This window comes from Ambystoma mexicanum, chromosome 1q (assembly GCF_040938575.1).
Source record: "Ambystoma mexicanum isolate Mex_15411 chromosome 1q, UKY_AmexF1_1, whole genome shotgun sequence".
Classification (NCBI taxonomy): Eukaryota; Metazoa; Chordata; class Amphibia; order Caudata; family Ambystomatidae; genus Ambystoma; species Ambystoma mexicanum.
Window position 1 is genome coordinate 1,142,457,029 of NC_090922.1, and position 21,130 is coordinate 1,142,478,158.

The window sequence follows — 21,130 nt, forward strand, 5'->3', positions numbered from 1 at the left end:
TCAATTCATCACACAGCGATCCAAAAAGGAGAGCATCATTCTGTTCTTCTGTTTTCATGCCAATTTGATTCCTAAAAAGCATAATAAAGCATGCATGGACAGTAATGTCTATCAGTGCAAAGGATTTTGTCAGCCACTGAAAAGTGAGTCGCATGCGTTCCCACAAGTGATTGAGGCATATGAAACACTAGTGAAACAAATATATTGTGAAAGGGTAGGGCTATTTTTATGGTCAATTTTGTAAGGGGAGAGATGAAAACACTCGTTCTTGGTTGCCACATTTTAATATAATACAAGCAACATGTAATCTGAAAAAGTGCGTGGTATTGAATTGCCATGCGTTGATGTCACAGTGATGTCTTGGAACGAAAAAAAAAAGAATAATTCAAAAGGAGATAGCTATTGTGAGGACAAATAAATACATGTCTCGCATTAGAATCAGTGAAACTAAATGAAAACAAGGTCTTATTTATTTTTTCGGAGAACAAGGCAAAACAGTATAATAGTTCATCAGGCAATCAGCCATCATAGAGAAGAAGAGTAAGCTGAAAGTAATAAGGAAAAACAAAACACGTAATTGTAGAAATCATTCCAGAGAAGTGTATCTGGTAATAGCATTTTGATTTAGTCCCACAATGGTGCTCTTGCTCTTGAAAATAAAATGTTGCTCTAAAGTAAAAAAAAAAATCAACATTTGGCTTGTTTGGTCGGCAATACGGATATTCCTGCTGATGTCTTCTTATGTATGGCAGTAAATCACAAAATGTTCAACCATTGCTGTGTGGATATTCATTGTACAGTTGCAACTCAGATGCTCAGTAAGTCTTGTACTGGCACTTCTCATGTTCATGCCAATTTATATTTCTTCACAGGACATTTTACAATGTAAACAGTTCTGGTTATGTTACAATTTGTGAAGGTCCTCTTTGTCCATGGTCTGTTTAGTCCTGGATCCACATTTGTGCTATTAGTTGCATAACTTCACATTCCAATGTACACATCCATGGCCCAGAAGGATGGTGGCTAGTGATTGGTAGTCAATCCCAGACAGTGAAAAGTGTTTTCTGAGAATTTGTTTTGTTTTCTACTACGATTGAAAGCAAACAACTGTGTATTTAGTTTGGGGGTGCCATTGTTTAGAAGGTGCCAATGTTTTAGAATTATATTTTTGAATTTGTATGAAATGAAATAATGAAATGGATGAAATGTTGGCAGAAGCAAAACAGTCAAATTCATCTGTGTCTTTTTGCTGCTCCAAAAAAGTAACATACTTATTATTGCTAGCAAGATGTTTGTATTGTCTAATGATGTTTTTGCCGAGAGAAAAGGCGTCTCTCTCAAAATCGCCCTTGTTTGAAGTGAAGGTTTAGAAACTGCCCATAACATATATTACTGCTTAGCGAACCTGGATGGAAACTGTCATATCTCAAAAGAAATGTACGACCAGCAGGTTTTGTGTAAGGCCTCACATGAAGAACCTTATTGTTGCAAAACATGGTCATGTCCTGTAAATCAATTTCAAAAGAGTTACAGTTACTAGTTAATTTAAGATGTGAGTGGAGACTGTTTAGCCATTCAACAAAATCAGATGATGTAATTGGTGTACCAGCATCATAGAGTCAATTTATGAATGAACCACTTCTCAATGTAATACATTAATTTGTCTTAAAAAAATTCCACATCTGAACTAGCTTATCTTGGTACACCAAAGTATAAAGGCACGTATATCTTCAGTCTCAGTTTTGAAACGGAATTGGAAATTATTACATACAATGTTGATTGCTGAAGATTGTAAAATTGTAGTGTGCAGGGATTCAATATCTAAAGTCAACAATGCATTTTGTCCAGATAGGTAGGGTATATTTGCAATGCTATATATAATGTGTGTTGTGTCTTTTATGTAGCTCTTCCTCATTTATATGTATTATTTTAGATCAACATCTGCAAATTTAGGAAAGGGCTCCAAAATGGAGTACATCCCAGATACTACTGGTCAGCCAGTGGGATAGTTTAAGTTTCTATCCCTTTTAGGAAATATGTAAACGACAGCCACTCTCTGTTGTTGTTGTATTAAACAATCTGATTGTTGCTCTGAAATCAAACTCTGTTTATATGCTAATTTAACTTGCATAGAAATTGCCATAGCTAATTTGATAGATGGGTTTTTCCTTATCACATCAGATCTGGATCGATCATTACCTTGATGCAAACATTCCAATGCATATTGTACCTAATCCATAACAACTATGGCTCCTCCTTTGTCTGCTGTCTTTATAATGAAGTTGCAAATAGTTAGATAATGATTTTAGAGATAGGAATTCTTGTTTCAGGATGTTATAATGTCTGAAAGTGGGGCTGTTTTCTACATATGTCATGCTATATAAAACTATACTCAAATCGTTGGATGACTTTTAAATAGTGGTGTATAAGCAGAGGGACATTTAGGGCCAGTTTTGTACATAGACTGAAATGGTTTATTTATTTATTTAATGTATATAATGCCCAGGCCCGGAGGTATTGCATCGAATGTTCAGATGTATGAAGCAAAATAATAAAAGCATATAACAGTAAAATATTGTTAAGATAAAAGTCAGTTAGACCTATCTGCTAAATAGCCAGGTTGTGGGGAGTTTTTTGAATGCCAGAATTGAATGTGTCTTTCTGATGGGATCGGGGAGTGTGTTCCAGAGGGCGGGACGATCACACAGAAGCTGGAGCCCCCTGCTTGCTTGCGTTGTGATGTGGGGGTGGGTAGTGAGTGGCTTGATGAAGAACAGAGACATTGAGTCTCTGGTTTTGCAATGGTGCAGCGGGTGAGGTAGGAGGTGGCGTTCAGGTGGGGACATCGGTGGCAGAGGAGAAGTGGTTTTAAGTCAGTATGCGCTTTTATGGGAAGCCAGTGTATTTCCCTTCTTGCTGCTGAGATGTGGTTGGTGAGTGTAAGGCCTAGGGCTGCACTTAGAGCCTTATTTTGTTGCACTTGTTGAAGTTTCGCCAAGTTCTTGGAGGAGGTGCTGGTGAACAGCACCTTTCAGTAATCAAGCTTACTGCTAATGATAGCCTGTGTGAGGGTGAGGCAGTTTTTGGGTGAGATGAATTTCCTACTCTGGGTTATGAGCTTGGCAGTGTAGGCTCTGGAGGAGGCCAGTGCGTTAGTGTGGTGGGACATGTTAAGTTCAGGGTCAAGATATATGCCCAATCTCTTCACATGTCTGGAGACCTGGATGGTTATAGGATAGGTCCAGTGTGCTTAGCCGGTGGGGGAGCATATGATGAGAAGCTCAGTCTTTTTTAAATTGAGACAAAGGTTGTGTGTCACCATCCAGTTCTGTATGACACTATATGTCTGGTTGATGACTGCAAATTAATGGGGGTAGTTCCCTGATATATGCAGCAGGATTTGTGTGTCATCAGCAAAGTTTGTGTATGGGATCTTTATTCAATCGAGGTTATCAAAAATGGTTTGGTGTAGCTGTTGTAGAGAGCAGGGGAGATACAAGTGCCTTGAGGGACACCACATGGAACAGTAATGGGATTGGCAGAATTGTCACCTATGAATATTTTGGAAGTGCATTCACAAAGGAAGCAACTAATCCAGTCATCTGCCTGGTGAGAAAAGTGTAAGTGTGTGAGGAGATGGTGGCAGAGGACATCATGGTCTATGAGGTAAAATGCTGCTGATAGGTCGAGCAGGAGAACGATGGGCAAGTTGCCTGAGTCACGGGTATAGTCGACTTGGTTTTTGAGGTCCAAGAGAGCTGTTTTTGTGCTATGTTTTGTTCTGAATCCAGATTGTCTGGCATCAAGAAGATAATGCTCTTCAAGGTGATTTTCAATTTGGGAATAGGCTATGCGTTTTGAGGAGGAAAGGAACATTGGTAATGGAACATTAGCTTGTATTCAGGGTGGGGTCGAGGAATAGTTGCTTAATAAGGGGAAGACCCATGACATTTTGAGGCTGGAAGGAACATTGTTGGAGGTGAAGGAAGCATTGACAAAATCGGCAAGGGCCGGGGCAAATAAAGTGTGGCTGCGCAAATCACCTTTGCAATTGGAGGGTTTGAGGTGCTGGACTGTGGTTTTGATGTCTTCTGTGGAAATGGCAGATTAATGGAATTGGGGCGGGAGTGGTTTCAAGGGGGTCTGAGGTGGCTAGGGGGGGCGGTGGCTTTTGACAGGAGTTTTAGTTTTTTCGAAGGATTTTGTCTTGTAATTTGGCAATTTTGTCTCAGAGGGCTGTTTGAATGGTGGTGCACCAGTGTTTGTCGATAAAGATAAGCAAGGGGGTAGGGGCTGGGTGTTTAAGTTCTTTGATCTTTCGAACAGGAACTGGCTTTAGGGGATTCTTATATTAAGAGAGTTGGCTTTGTCGATATGACAGTGTCTCTGGAGGTTTCGGAGGCAATGTGAAAGGCCTTAAGGTTGAGTGGAGCAGGGAATTTCCTCCATGTGTGTTCAAAGGCTTGCATGAGCCTGTGCAGCATGGTGAATTCTTCTGTAAACCAAGTGTTGGTTTTTCAGACTGGTTTGGGAATTATTTGTTTGAGCAGGGAATAATGGTCATTTGTTTGTGAGAGGGCAGAAATGATGCATGAGGTTTGGGCATCTGGGTCATCACATGCCGATGTGTGTTTGGAAAAGTGTTCCTACAAGTTAGGGGCAAGGCAGGCTTCAGTGGGTCTTGGAGTATTAAGTGCAAGGGTAGGCGGAAGTCTGGAAGCTGGGTTGCTAGTTGTTTGGGTATGTGAGATACTTAATTCTATGACTCAGTGTTCAGTCCAGGGCATGGGCAGGATGAAGGTGATGGTCATAGTAGTATTCAGTATAAGTACCCAATACAGAGTGTGTCCTTTGGAAAGGGCTGAGGTGTGAAAAAGTTGGGTGAAGTTTAGCTCAGTGAGTGACTTTGTGAAGTTTTTTTGCTTTATTTTCTGTGGTGTCATTGAAGCCGAGATTCAAATGACCTAATACTTGAAATTTGGTAGCTGCTTTGATGAGCGGTGATAGGAGAAGGGGAATGTTGAGTTCTGGGCAGTTGTGGTGATTGGGGCTGTCGGTAGACAATGAGGAAGTTAATGGTGGTAGTGTATTCATCAATACTTCTTTCAAATGCCCCTTTTGGAGAAAACTCTTGAGTTCCCCACACAAGGAGAAAACTTTTTCAAGGAGGTTCTTAGATACTGTGGCAAGGACAATATGATCAACACTGTCGAACGATGTGGATTATCAACTCATCGTCCCATTCTTTTGCGAGGCCCTGGCCTCCTCCAGAAAAGTAAAAGGTGTGGTGGGGTCTTGGTGTAAATTAAAGTTTTGATTGATGAGCTTTTTCTGGCAGCGAAGATAATTCCTGTTCTGTTGGAACCTTTTATTTCTTCTTGATTCTTTAGATTTGATGGGTTTGGTCAGACTCCTCCCCAGCACTTCCTCCCACTTTGACTAAAAAAGGTGTCTCGTAACATAACTCTCCTGTTGCCTTGGTTTGGATTTGTAAATTAGTTGTAAGTAGTTGTGGCCCGATAGTGTTTGTCTGTGTATGGATAGACTTTGAGAGTAGAACATTGGCTTAAATCTTTCTTTAAACATCTTATTCAATCATTTGCAGTGTAAGTCTTAAATTCTTTAATCTCAATGTCTATTACTTCAATGGTTCAAGAGGAATTAACTTACAAATGCCTTCTTCGCTTTTGGTGAGATTGTCTAAAATCTTTTTGTGTCCTCAGTTGCTGTGACAATTATAAGAACTAGCGAGTCGCATCCACATGTATGTGTAAGTGGCTCCACTTAATTTTAAACGTCTGGTTATCTAGGATGAGTCGAGGTTTGTTGCTAACTGTAGGTTCTTGATGAAGAGCCATACCTCCTAAGTACCTGACCATAATTGCTCCATTTAACTGAGTTCTTATCAAATGCTTTTGAATTGCAAGGATTCCATTCAAATTTTCTATTGTAGTGTTTGACTCTAGACCTCCTTCACCTCCCAAAAAGAAAACTCTGGTCAGCAAATTCTCTACATTTTGATTGTCAATTGATAGAACCCTATTGTGTTGTGTTTACTGTTTTAAACATGTGTTGACTACATATTTTCAGCAAATGCAATGTTAGGATGTTGTTGTGATGGTGTGGGTTTGTGAGGGGAGGGGAAGGGAGAACTGGCGGTTGGAAAAAGAGGACAAGCTGTGAGTAGAAGGCTCTGAGTGGTCTTCTTACTCACTAACTTATAATGGCAATTTACATGAATACATCAAGAATTACAGAACGTATCTACTACATTTTAATCTCAGCGATGAACTTATAATGCTGGCGATGAGGTCATTGACCCCATAGAGCTGTTGTGGACAGAGGAGCCCAGGTGATGTTGTTGGGCACCTCTGGGTACATGTTACTGTGTTACTGGTTTTTTTATTTTATTTATTTGTTTATAAGGCACCGAAAGCCCACAGAATCGGGTGCCAAGGCATAATCACAAAGATACAACAGAAAAGACGGGACAGACAGTACAGCTAGACTTCAAAGCCACCAGAAAGTGTGTTTAGCTGTCGATGGAACCTTTTGCAGTCATTTTGTAATCTTAGGTCTGGGGGGCGTGAACTCCATAGCTTAGCAGAGATTACTGGAAACAATCATCCTAAACCATTGGCTCACTTGAAACCTTTTTACCAAGGCTAGAGTCGATGATTGGAGCATTCTTGTAGGCTCATATGGATATACCATAATTTTAAGATAAGCTAGTAACATTCCATGAAAGCATCTGTGGACAAGTACAGCTGCCTTGAATTTTACCTGTGCAGGTATCAGGAGCCAATGCAAGTCTTGTCGACTGCTAGTGATCTGCTCTCTTCTGGTTTTTCATTTAATGATACGCACACATAGGGCCTCATTACACGGTAGGCGATGAGCCATGGCGCTATTAGCGCCATGGCTCATGCCGGTAAAATACCAGCACCGCCTTGGTGGAAAGGGGATTTACCGCCCTATTCCAAGGTTGGAGGGGCGGTAAATACCCCTTCCACCATTGTCCTTCCCCATTCCCATTTCTGCCCCATAGGGCTCTATGGGATTGGGGAAGGCGCTAATTACGGCACCGCAATTTTGCGGTGCCTTAATTAGCTCCGAGGTCTCTTTGCGGGTTGGATTTTAACGCCTGCAAAAAGCAGGCGTTAAATCCCCCAACCCGCAAAGGGACCTCGTAGTAAGGCGGTAAGGATTTACTTTTACCGGTATTTTACTGGTACCGGTAAATCCTTACCGCCATCCGTGTAATGAGGCCCATAGTTTTGTAACACTTGTAGTTTTTGCAAGCTCTTTTTGTTTGCTCCTATCAAAAGGGCATTTCCATAATCGAGTCTAGATAGTATTATTGCCCGTGCTATCAATGCACTGTTGGACTCTGATAGAAAGGGGACATTTTTCTTCAGCAGACAGAGATAATACGATCATTTTTTTAACAGTCTGATTGCCATGGGTTTCAGAGCTAAGTGAATGCTGAAGGGAAAAACCTAGTTTGTTGACCATCTTGGAGATTGACTTCTGATGTGATAGGAAGGACTGAATCCACTTGATTGTATCTGGGCTGCACAGCCCTATATCTCTCAGTGTGTGAAGGGGGCACTCATGATCTAAAAGAATGAATGCTGCAAACAAGCCCAACAGTACGAGCAGTCCAGTGTTACCCTTATCAATAATGTCCAACATATGGATCTGTAGATCTTAGAGGGCTGTTTCTGTACTATAAGATGCCCCAAGCCAGACTGCCTAGGGTGTCGGATATCAGATGTTTTTACGAATATTTTCAGTAAAAATGTACAGTTTGTAAGGGTTCTCAAATGTTTGGTATCATTGGGTTCTAGTCCTGATTTCTTGGTTAAAGGTGTAATAGTAACCATCTTGATGGATTCAGGGACCTGGTTATTGTGAAAGGACGAATTTACAAGTTGGACAAGGAACAGGGCAAAGGTTTCTTTGTGATTAAGAATCAGTTTAATCACTCCCTCTGTCGCTAATGGGCCGCGCCGCACTATTCAAAATGATGACCCTCCCCAGACTGTTATATGTCCTCCAGAATGCCCCATTCCCCATCCCTCGAGAAACCTTCGCGCTCATTGACAAGAACCTGCGCACACTGCTATGGGGTGGGAAACAATCCAGGATCGCCCTTGATACGCTCCAGAGATCAGTATGGGAGGGAGGCATCGGGTTACCCTGCATACGCACTTATTACCTGGCCACACAGATAGGGGTGGTGAATGATTGGATGCATGCAGACCACACACTACCGCACACCCGCATTGAGCTGGAGACCATGGCCCCATTAACACCGCTGCAAATCCTCTATGCCACCCACGATCAACTCCCAGCGCTGCCCAAAATGACCCACCACATCCGGCGCGCCTGGCGGGACGCGCACAAGCTAATCGGCTGGAAAGGACAGCCAACATTGACACAACCCATATGGCACAACGCGCTCCTCCCGGAAATAGTGAAAATGGGCTCCTTTGATCACTGGCAAGCGAAGGGAATACACACACTAGCACATGTGATACAAGGGGGGCACATCCTGGGCTTTGAAACTATGCGAGAACAATTCGACCTTACACTCATGGACCGGTTTCGGCATGCGCAACTGACCCACGCCATCCGCACCCAATTCCCTGACATGACGATCATACCCCCCTGCTCTCCCATTGAGACCAATGTTCTCCCGCAGCGCATCTCCTCTAAGGTCACCTCCACCCTCTATCAGGCCCTTAACTCATTCGGGGCGGCACAGCTTGACGGGCTCAAAGCAAAGTGGGAAAGGGACTTAGGACCCCTGGAACCTGAAGATTGGGTGGAAGCACTAATGTTCCCCAGGGAAATTGGCATAGAATCCAAGCTCAGACTAATACAGTTGAGGATCCTCCATCGCTCATACCACTCACGCGCCGTAATGGCCAGATGGGGTGGAACAGAAGAGGGGACTTGCATTCGATGCAAAAACGAACTCGCCACCTTCTACCATATGATATGGGACTGCCGGGTGATACAGGTCTTCTGGGTGGACTGTATTAACACAATCTCAGCCGCTCTGGCGACACCAATCCCTAGGGATCCCAAGATGATACTCTTGGGCATTGGGGGGGGAGTAGATCTATCTAAATATGAGAAACTGTTTCTGGCAATTGCGTTGGGGGCAAGCAAAAGACTTATCGCAGCCAATTGGGGATCCGCCGACCCACTGAGTCTAAACCGCTGGAGTAACGAACTGGACAGGTGCGCAGCCACAGAGCGCCGGATTTATAACGCACGGGGCTGCCCCCGTAAATTTGGAAAAATATGGGGAAAATGGCTAGATCTCCACTGAGACCAGCGGGTGGGGGTACACTGGTAGTACTGTTGACGCTGTTTGCCGGCCTCGACCTATTGACGTCCCGCAGACCTTGACCTGGGGGGCTCATGATAGTTGTTATTATTGCCATGCTGTCTTCATCCTATGCATACCGATGATTCATGTCTCATCCATGTTTGTTCCTTTAAGTTGTGTTGTTTAAACTCAATAAACAGAGTTATAAAAAAAAAAAAAAAGAATCAGTTTAATCATATTTTGTTTGTAAGGTGTTTTGATCAGATTTTCTCTGTTAGATCCATATATGTTGCAATATATGCAATTTTACAGAGGTTGACCTGGATTATGAGGGTGTTATTTGTCTGTACACATTATTTATTGGGTGCACTCCTGTCCACCCAAACTCACAGACTTATCCTTTTAAATAGTTATATATTCACAACAATCTAGCCATAACCTCATTGGGCATGTCTGGTGCTGCTTTGTGAAACAACAGTGACAAGAACTTCACAGCAGTGATCGGCTGTCACATAATCCCCTAGAATCTGGGATTTCCAATGATTTCCTACATTATATTAAGGTTAGCATCAAGCAGGCACTATATGTCATGAGACAATTGTTCCATGCCAGTAACCTGCCATAAGTGGGAATTGTTGCGTTTCTGCATCACAACAGCATGCATCATAGAGCTTGGTATCCCACTTCCAAGCCAAGCAGCATTTTCAGGGATAATTGTGCAGACCAGTTGTGGTATGCTGCTAGTTTGATACTATGAGGTGGGATCTGCTTCATAACATTTGACTTCTTCACATGTTTTTACATGGTGCTGCTGCTAATGGACCACAGACTTATGGTTCCCAAGTTGGTCCCTGCTCTTCCTAAGCCCACTCGTTTCCAAATAGACTGTGTAAGTGGCAGCATTTAATTGCTGACTATCCTGTGTGTTGTACATATTTGACTCTCAAAGTTGGCTAACATCAAACAAGCTGGACTCATGGTGGCCATGTTGGAGCGGGCTGGAGGGGGTGGTGGTGGTGCTGTTCTGGATGTCACAGTATGATATGATGTGCTTAAAGATCTGTAACAGGAAATGTGTTTCCCAAAGATAATGTACAAAGGTAAGGGGTGAGCATCTGATATTTTAGAAACCTCTGTATCTGTAGTGTAATTCTCCTCCTCCTTAATGTCACTGCTTTGAAATAGCAAGGCACATTCCTGCATGGACTCTGATGAAGTGTATTTTTTTCTTGATCATCCATGTCGTCATCATCATCAATGTTATCTAACTTATTTGTGGATGGGAGTGGTGAGATAGAAACTTAGTATATCCAGTCTACTATTGCTGTTCAATTGTCACAATCATTGTTTTTCTCCAATCTTTAGAAGATATGTTCTGTACCACTCCACCTTCTGACCACAGATGGTGGGAGGAACAGGAAATGCAACTTCCACTGTTGGTGAATGTTCATTGTCATGGTGCAATACCTGTGTTTGTGGTTATAGTGATGCATGCACCAGTTTAGAGTGATTTTTGACCGGTTGTGGAGCATGAGTCGGATGATACCTTCAATGAACCACATGCAATTGTAATTGCCCCAGTGCACACACGTGCTGCTCTAGGTGTGCAAAGACCACAAGAAGTATGTCTCACCTGCCACTGACTTATTTGGGTGCTGCAGAAATGTTGCTGTGATGTGTTGTTTATTCATTTGCTGGTGTATCACCCACTTCAGTGTATCTCTGCTACTTCCACCCACAAAAAAACATGTGCATGGGACTTTCCTTCAAGTAGCACTACACCCCCCACCTCCAGAGAATCCCTGCTCATCCATCTCTGTTGCCCATGTTTCATCAGATGTCATGTGTCTCATCCTCAAAATTTTCCCTGAATGTCAGCTAATTCCTTCCACCAAAACCATGCAACCATGACTCTCCCACAAGCAGCCTTTAGGAATTCCATGCTCGTCCTTACAGTTGTCACTTCAAGAGATGGACACTGACTTGTGTATTATCCACCCCCTTGAATCTCTGCTGCTTCATCCCAAATAATTCACACAAACATGACTGAACCAAAAGCAGTTTTCAGATATTCCCTTCACCTGCTGATGCTCCTCCTAATTGTCACCTGATGACACGTATCTCATCTATCTATGTCAAGATACAGACACCGAGATGTGCATCCCTCACCTTCTTGAATGTCTGCTGCTTCCTCAGAGAAGTAGCATTAAGAGATTCCTTGCTGCTGGTGATCCTCCTTCAAGGTGCCACCTGATGGAACTTGTCTCATACACTCACTTCAAGAGACATGCCCATACATGTATGTCACCCACCTCAGAACATCTTTGCTGCTCCTCCCACTGAAATATAGTTAGGCTGACTCTCCCAGACGCAATCTCTGGGGTTATCATTCCCCTCAAGCTGAGGTCTGCTTCCCAGGTGTCACCCGATTGTACATGTCTGGTCATCTTACTTCAATAGACGGACACAAACTTGTGTATTACCCACCTCCCTCTGCTTCCTCCAAAACAAAACACACAAGCATGACTACCCCACAAGTAGCCCTCAGGTATTCCATTATCTCCTGCTCCTCCTCTACATCACCTGATAGGACATGTATCATCCACTAACTTTAAGAGATGGATACTGACTGATCTTGCTCTCACCTCTCTAAATGTGCGTCCTTCCACCAGAATGAGATTGACTCTTTTATTGCTCCAGATCCTCCTTGGAGGCGTCCCCTATTGGAACTTGTGCCATCCACACGCTTCAAGAGAAGGACACTCACTGATGTTTCACAAGTCCTCACCACATCCCTTTTGCTCCTCCCACAGACATTGGGCAAATTTGGCACTGCAACAAGCCGTCCTCAGGGATTCCTTGCTCCAACTTCCTAGCCATCACCCTCTGCCATATGTCCCGTGAACTCACTTTCATTAGCGCATACGTGTAGACCACTGACAACAGTGCCTTGATTAAACAATATGAACATAACCATCTACTGTTTCTATTTCTTCAAAACATTGGCATTCATTTTCACTTGGATATCAATTCTGTGCAGAGAAAAATATCTTTAAATGTGTTGAAATAAATCAAACCCGTCTTCGGGATCTTTACTCAATTATTCATTTTGCACACCCTTTATAAAGGGATATTTATTACCGGCGGAAAATTGAGCATCACTCTTCACAGGAGAATCCACACTAATCCAAGACTCATTATTTTTTGAGGACACAATTTCCTCCACGCATTCAATTGGGCGGATAATTTTAGAAAATGTTGGCAAAGCTGGGGGAATGGTCAAAGGGTTTTGAATTAAATTTTCTAGATGTGAGAGACGTTGTGTAATGGGTACCCCAGAGTATTCATTTGAACCTTGATGGGATAATATATGTGATTCTAGATGAATTACTCTTTGTTCCAGGTTTCCTAATGAAAGACTTTTAGCACATTTAAGTGAGGTGTCCTTCATCCAATCACTTATATGGTCTAGTTTAACAGATTGAACAGCTATCTTCTGATCTAGAGAGTTGAAAAGCTTAAATAACGTGGACATAGTAGTGTTAATGGCCCCCAAGGTAATTTCTAATAAGGCAGGATTAGTCGTTGTGGCATAAGATTGTTGATTTCTGTCATATGTCTGACAGCGGCGGGGGGTCGGATGCAAAAAGGACACCTCCTCGTCGAGTCTTATTGAGTCCATGGCGCCTGGTTGTGCACAATCAGTCATTATAGAAGCTCTTGAGCTTTCTAAATCCCTGCAATCAGGAGAATTTTGACAGGGAGAAGGTGTGGATTTGTTTGGACTGGCATATCCCACGTCTTCAATAATTACTGAGGGCAGCGAGACATTCCTGGTCAGGATATCACATGCTACATTATGGCTTTCAATTGTCGTGTCTTCTATATGAGAAGTCGACTCTTCGACTACAGTAGCAATGGATTGAACAGCTCTGATAGTTTTAATAGGAAGATGAGGAACAGTTAGTATAGTTTGATCCGAAATAGTAGAACTCAACGGGCAAATAGAAGTCTCGTTGTTAATGGAGGGATATTGATTTGGAGGTTCATTACCTGGACAACAATTCAGAGGCTGTGGGTTCGTAGCAATCTTAACCAGAGATGCCAAGTTAATCGGATCAGACATTGCTATACCACCTGGCTTTAAGTCATAGAACTTGCGAATGTCAGGTTGAGTGGGAGTTTTATTAATAGGGGTTAAAACAATATTTTTCTTAGAAATACGAGTTCGACTTTTGGAATTTTCCTGTGATTTTGGGATATTTTGGTTGACGGGAGTCTTGGAAAGCAAGGCTGGATCCGATGAACTAGGCATAGAGCTTGGGGAGGTAACCATAGGGTCTCTGGTTATCTCCGATGGCATGCCTGTTTTTAAGGTATACATGTAATGATTTATTACAAAAGCGTTAAAAGCGATGTGATTTTCACAATTATATGTAAAATAAAACAAGGCACCAACTCAATTAAAAATAAATGCTGATAAGATTCAACCATATAGCTATTTGGGAAATAACCGATTAGTGTTAGTAGGTGCAGCGGCAATAGACAGTACCTGGGGCAGGATGGTGTTAAGCCACCATCCGCCAAACAGCCGCTCAACAGCCAGTAGACTTGACGCCACAGGGCTTATCGCCACGAGGGTGGTTGGGCCGGCAATTTGTGGCCGGTACCAGTCACGTGATGCGTCACGTGTGCACCGAAGTCCCCGCCTCCTCCAGGAAGCAGGGGGAGCAGCAAGAGCAGAGCTCGCAGTGCTGCAGGTAAACGAAGAAATGCACACACGTTGGAACGTTTAGACGTTCAATCCACAAAGCGCTCCTCCAAGTAGCTTCAGAACACGCCACTCGGGCGGTTGGGCCGGCAATTTGTGGCTGGTACCAGTCACGTGATGCGTCACGTGTGCACCGAAGTCCCCGCCTCCTCCAGGAAGCAGGGGGAGCAGCAAGAGCAGAGCTCGCAGTGCTGCAGGTAAACGAAGAAATGCACACACGTTGGAACGTTTAGACGTTCAATCCACAAAGCGCTCCTCCAAGTAGCTTCAGAACACACCACTCGGGCGGTTGGGCCGGCAATTTGTGGCCGGTACCAGTCACGTGATGCGTCACGTGTGCACCGAAGTCCCCGCCTCCTCCAGGAAGCAGGGGGAGCAGCAAGAGCAGAGCTCGCAGTGCTGCAGGTAAACGAAGAAATGCACACACGTTGGAACGTTTAGACGTTCAATCCACAAAGCGCTCCTCCAAGTAGCTTCAGAACACGCCACTCGGGCGGTTGGGCCGGCAATTTGTGGCCGGTACCAGTCACGTGATGCGTCACGTGTGCACCGAAGTCCCCGCCTCCTCCAGGAAGCAGGGGGAGCAGCAAGAGCAGAGCTCGCAGTGCTGCAGGTAAACGAAGAAATGCACACACGTTGGAACGTTTAGACGTTCAATCCACAAAGCGCTCCTCCAAGTAGCTTCAGAACACGCCACTCGGGCGGTTGGGCCGGCAATTTGTGGCCGGTACCAGTCACGTGATGCGTCACGTGTGCACCGAAGTCCCCGCCTCCTCCAGGAAGCAGGGGGAGCAGCAAGAGCAGAGCTTGCAGTGCTGCAGGTAAATGAAGAAATGCACACACGTTGGAACGTTTAGACGTTCAATCCACAAAGCGCTCCTCCAAGTAGCTTCAGAACACCAGGGATATTTATTAAAGCATTTTTTGATATTAACATAACACAAATATTTGTTAAACTTGCAATAGTTTGTAGCGCAGTGTGGTACAATCGATTATTTCAATCAAATGCGAGTAAAATTTAATATTTAGATGTCCATGTATTTTCCGTCCTGAATTTCATATTTATTTATTTTTTTAAATGCTGTTTTTTAACAGAGGAATCTTCTCTAGATGAGAACAGGGAGTGATATGTAGCAATGTGCGATAGACAACCGTAAAATTACAGTGGGACAATCAAGAACAAATGTGTTTAATTAGACATCCCGCTGCTGCTGCTGACACACTTTTATTGTAATTTATATCCCTGTATGTTCCTTTCCTGCAACCTTGTACAAATTGCGCCCTGATGCCCCTGGGCCTGTGGGTTTGCGCGTTATAAATAAACAAATACAAATACAAATACAAATGCTGTCACACCAGCTGTGGCGACATGAGAAAAATATGGACACTATGTTGAAGCCTGTCCTTCCACTTCTATCAGCCCACTGCTGGAAAGCGCCCCGCTGCTCGTAAATGGAGACCTTTCTCTGGTTTCGATTTTTCAAGATCATAAAATAGAAATAGACATGGATGTCAGAAGGTGACCCCACTGGTGAGAAATTGTACAGAACCCAATATTTTTCGGTAAGCAGAAAGGGTCTTTGGCGTCCATCAGAACACACCTCTGGTTTAACCTCCGAATGTACTGCGTTCTCAAAGCTGTGTAGAAGGCCATATTTTATTTATCTGTTTATGACGAAAAGGGCGCACGTGAAATGCCTTTTCCTTCTTTCTTTTAGTAAATAGCCTCTTGATAACTACTGTGAGTTGTGTAGTGACACATGATTTCTACATTCTTCCTGCCAAGATTATGTATGTGTTTGCAATATGCTGTTTAATATTATGCTATCTGCTATCCCATGTTAAGAAACATAATAAATGGTCCCCTTTAAAACATGTTTTTACACATTTCAGGTGCTCTATGGTTAAAGTTCTAATGTTCATGTTGTGTTCTTGTATCAGTCACTGTGTTAGCAAGAAGCGAAAGACCTTTTAAATTATCGGTTGCAATAGTTCACATTTTTTTGAAGTTGTGTGTCTCTTCTTCATATACCTGAAGTGCGTTGTGGAACCGTGCCTGTTTGTCAACCATGCAGATATCGGATATACGTGTGTGAAGAATGTCTCCAAAGGAGTGTCTGTGGCCAGCTCGATCTGTTTACTGAGGTTTATTTGTCAGTGGCTCACTATCTGCAAAGTTAGGACACTTTTTCATGTCTAGAGTCACCTTCATCATGCCGGGTGGTGGGCGACGGAGTTGGAGGACCGCGAATCCAGCGGAGGAGCGCAGTTTGTAGCAAGAGATCCACACGCAGTGCCTAGAAAGCACTCTTGTCTGTGTACTTAGATATATACATAGTTTACACTGATGTTTAAGACAAGCAGAGTGCAATAAAGCAGACCTGATTACAACATTCAACTGGTGTGAATGTGCTTTATTAGACAGGCTCCTACAGACTGGTTAATGTAGGCATCAAGGGAGTTTCGATTCCAGTAGGAAGAACCTACTGGGACCCCAACAAACTGTCCCTGCCTCGTTTTCTAGCCCAAGCAGATATGATTGTCTTACTGTTGTCTGTTGTGTACGAAGGAATGGAGTCCATATTCCTATCTTCCCTATCATATTCCCTACAATTTGATGTGAGCTGAACAGCGGCTCCAAGAGCCACAGAGGAGACAATTGGTTCCTTTATATGGGATGTGCCAGACCTTAGGCAAAAGGAAGTTCCATAAAAAAAAGAAAAAAAAATGTTATGCACCATCCTTGTAAGAAAGAATGCAAGTGGGAGATGGCAACAGAAAATCGACTGGGCTACTTAAAGTCTTTTCAGGGGATGGCTTGCTATCTTCTATGGTCAATGACTACCAGACTGAGGCAGCCAAGTGGTTGAAAATGTGTCATTGCCACTTTGTTTGCTACTCAATTGTGGTACTGGGCAATCCTTTGCCGGACACATGCCAACCAAGATGAAACAGTACAGACTGTTTACTCACTTTTACTTGCCTTAAGTCGAGAATGATTGAGTGTAGCAGAAGTTGTTAGATTTACATGACCACTAACAAAGATGTTGGCAAAACAAAGCAATGATTGTTGCACTAGATCGAAGCTCTGCACCATTTATGATCCCACTCATTCTATTTCGGTGTCACTTAAGGTCATGTCTTTTAGGGCCATACATTTACCCATGGGTCCAAGTACACTATAACTATTTCTTGAATAGTGTGCTACTCTTAACATGCGCACTTTGGTAGTGGAAATCATGTTATTCCGGCAAATATGAGGGGCATTGGCTCTGCATTGGACCACATAAATTAGCATCATCTAATTGCATTCAAACATTACGTTGCGAGAATTACCCGATTTTTCAAAATGTTATAGAAATACTGGTGGATCTTTTCACAAGGAAATTGCAAGGTCCTCGCTCTGCTGTTTACCAGAAAGTGCCACACAATTATGTTAACTTTTACTAGCCCAAGGTGATCTTTGCTTCCTGACAACGCTTGCAGTAAAGAGCTTAGAAATAATTCCTGGCCCAAAAATCTATCCTATTTAGAAGATGTGTAACAGACAAGTCATGATCAAGTATATTAATCAGTGAGTCAGGGTTGACAGTGTTTAACCAGTCTTTGAGATACAATGTTTACGGGTCACACTGGGCTGTAGCTTGTGTTTTACCCACTTCCCTCCGCTTCCTCCATAATAAATCACACAAGCATGACTATCCATAAAGCAGTCCTCATGGATTCCATGTCCTCCTGCTCCTCTTATATGTCACCCGATAGGACATGTCTCAGCCACTCAGGTGTACCTCTTGAGCTGTGGCTTATTTTCATAGTTTAGTAGCAGGGTGGGTCTGAATAGATGATTTCACCACCACTCATCACTCTTATGCCTGCTGAGCAGTAGTAATTTCATCATACAATCCATATGGCTGTTCCCCGGTTGGATTGCTTTGAGGAGCATTGGCACAAAGCCAACACAGAAAACAATGTAGTGCAGAGACTCCGGCAAATTACCAATCAAAACATGTGGTATGCATCGTGTGGTCCCAGAATATGGTCACATCCTTTTGTGTACCCAACTATTTGCCATTTCAGAACATAGCGGGGCAGTCATATCACTGAAATATTTAAGACACAAAGGACCTGGTTAACCACCCCTTTTGACTGGTGAGTGGCAGTTGTCAAAGGCCACCAACGTTTGCCTGACAGCCAGCTCACCACCTCACCTGTACTCCATTCAATATGGTGCCTGGTAGAGAACTCCAAGAAGCAGGGCTTTTTATCGTTATAGTTGACTACTTTAAGTAGCTGGGTCCCCCCCACTTCCTAAACCATCTCATCACTGGGCAGGACCTACATTTACCTCTCTGATACACTCCCCAAACTAGTACTGGTGTGTTGGGGGGGGGGCCCTTTCACACATGTCGGAATGACAAAAAACATTTTTATTATTTTTCAAGTCACTTCTTCTTAAAAAAAATATTTCTGTTACAGCATTTCAGAAATAATGTCTATTTTTGTAAAGTCACAAGGCTCCCTCCACCCCATGACATGGAAGCCTTCCTGCTGGAGGCTTCTATGGAATTCACGCTGTTAGCTGCAACCTGGAAGATTCCCTCATCGACACTCAGTCCTGTGAGGTTACCCTACTATGGCATAAAGTGCTTTGTAAGCAACAGAGTGTATCATAGCTGTTTGATAACATACAAAGCATAGTCATGTAACATATCACAAGTGTACCAGACTGTCAATGCATACAGAAAGACTGACACATGAACATTCTCTCCCTTCCTACCCTCTCTGTCCCATGTCCACTACCACCTTTCACAAAGTCAAATAAATACAGCCTGCATAGGGAGCTCAGGCCAAAGCTTCTCATCATAAACAGCTATGTATTGGTACACTCTGATAGCATTACCCTACGTAAGTCACCACTCTGTCTGACTGTCTGGCTGAAGGTAAAGGCTAGCATGACATGACACTGAACAAAATAAACATTTTGACATCAACGTTCCAGGCATTTTCAGATTGGCAATACCACACTTTCTCCCCTGCCCTGCAATCAGCAACATTCACCTTTAAACACAGTATATGTTTGGCTAAGCCTTTCTTGGCGTAGGCTTGGCAGTCACAGAATTAGCATGGTGGAGTTTGACCTGGGGTACAATATATAATGACGCCTGGGCAAATAAGCATCACACATCTAGGATTGCCCGAGCATACACTGAAGTCCCTCATGTACTCAATGTTCCTTTGCATATTAACATACAATTCTCAAAATCTGCCTTAAAACATAAACTAGTTATGAGAACACGTGGTGACACATTTGCCCTGTACGTTTTTCAGAACTGTGCTCTAAAACATAGGACTGAAATGCACCCATGGGACCAGAAACATTGTATCCATGCTGCAACCCTCCCACCTTGCATTGTAGCATCTATTTCCCGATTCCCCACCCTCCTACCTTCCCCTCGCTCGTTTCTACCCTCCAGCTGACTAATGTCTCGATACCCCAAAAGTGAATAAACCTAGTTGCTCTGAAACTTCTATGAGGGTGATTTGCCACAGTATAAAAGCATAATAATATAAAATAATATTGCTACCAAGGGGCCTATACTATACAGTGAAAAGTGTAAAAATAACTACCAGCAAGCCCTGTATCAACAAAGAAAAGGCTGATCTCTGGGCTCCGGCTCCATAATAATCCAGCTCCATAATAATCAACTCTGAGATGGAGGGTGTGAACAGCTGACATAACTGCCATAAATAGTTGCACATGTACATTGAAGTTAAAGGAAGTTCTAAGGCCAGAAGCCCTGTCTTCCACATACTGGTCATGCCCACATCAGCTTTGCTAGATTTCTTTGTTCTGCTCTAACAGGCGCTTAAGGCTGCTGTGGTTCCCATAAGGATAACTGTTAGAGCACGAGTAATGTGCTTTTCAGGATTTTTCCATTTGCATGATAGTGGATTGTAAGGACAGCCATGAAATGATGTGTGCACTCAAGAGTTTGGTCTTCCCTGCATGGGATCTGCCGGTTATACACTTGCACTCGGGGTTCAGAATAAATATTACAGTGCCTGGCACATGTGAGATCCAGAACATTCAAAGATAGAGGAATGTTTATCAGTAATGCTTGCAGGAATTATCCTCAGAAAACTGTTGAAGACAATATGTCCGCATACATTTTCCCTTCTCCATGCATAGAATAGTGTTTTCAATTGGTAACCTGCATCAAATTGCTCCTAGCATATTACTTGCTTGTGTTCAGCCCCTCTGGTGTCCTCCTTTTATTTCTCCCAGACCTTTTCTTTAGCTTTGTCTTGTTTTCATCTACCTGTAGCATATTGAACAATGTCCTTTTTCTCTCATTCTTTGCCTATATTCATGTTCAGGTCCTCAAGTTATTCTCTGACAATAGCTCTGAACAACATTCTTGGTTTTATTCTGCAGACGTGCATCACCCAGAATAGAATTGTGTTTATTCTGTGAGCATTCAACTATGCTGTGCATCCAATGCAAATGCCAAACAATAGTTCCCTGGGTGTCTTTGGCCCCAGGTGCAGTCTCACAGGGATAAGCCATCCCAAGGACGTGTATGCCGGGTGCAGCCCAGCATTTATAATTGGCCTGGCCTGCATGCCCAGAGCAGCCCCGGTTCTCCTGGAGCCATTTGAGCTGTCAGCCCTCCCAGGGGGCCTCACCGTATGCGCCCAACATCCAAGAACCCACACCCGTTAGTGGGGCAGTCCACGGAGAAGAGAAAATCTGCACAGCCCGGACCATGTGTGTGGGGCTGCCTGATGTAGGTGATATGGCCGTGGCATGAAGATTTAGTCATTTTTAGTGTCAGTATTTCTGTCATTTGTCACAGCATTTCAGACCATTTCCGAAGTAAATTTAGTTTTGACACATTCTAGAGAGTACTAGAATACCGAGTATGTGGTGGAATGATGAGCAGTACAAGATATTGGGCCTCATTACGACCCCGGCGATTCACCATGGGCCCTTCCCCATTCCCATTTTTACCCCA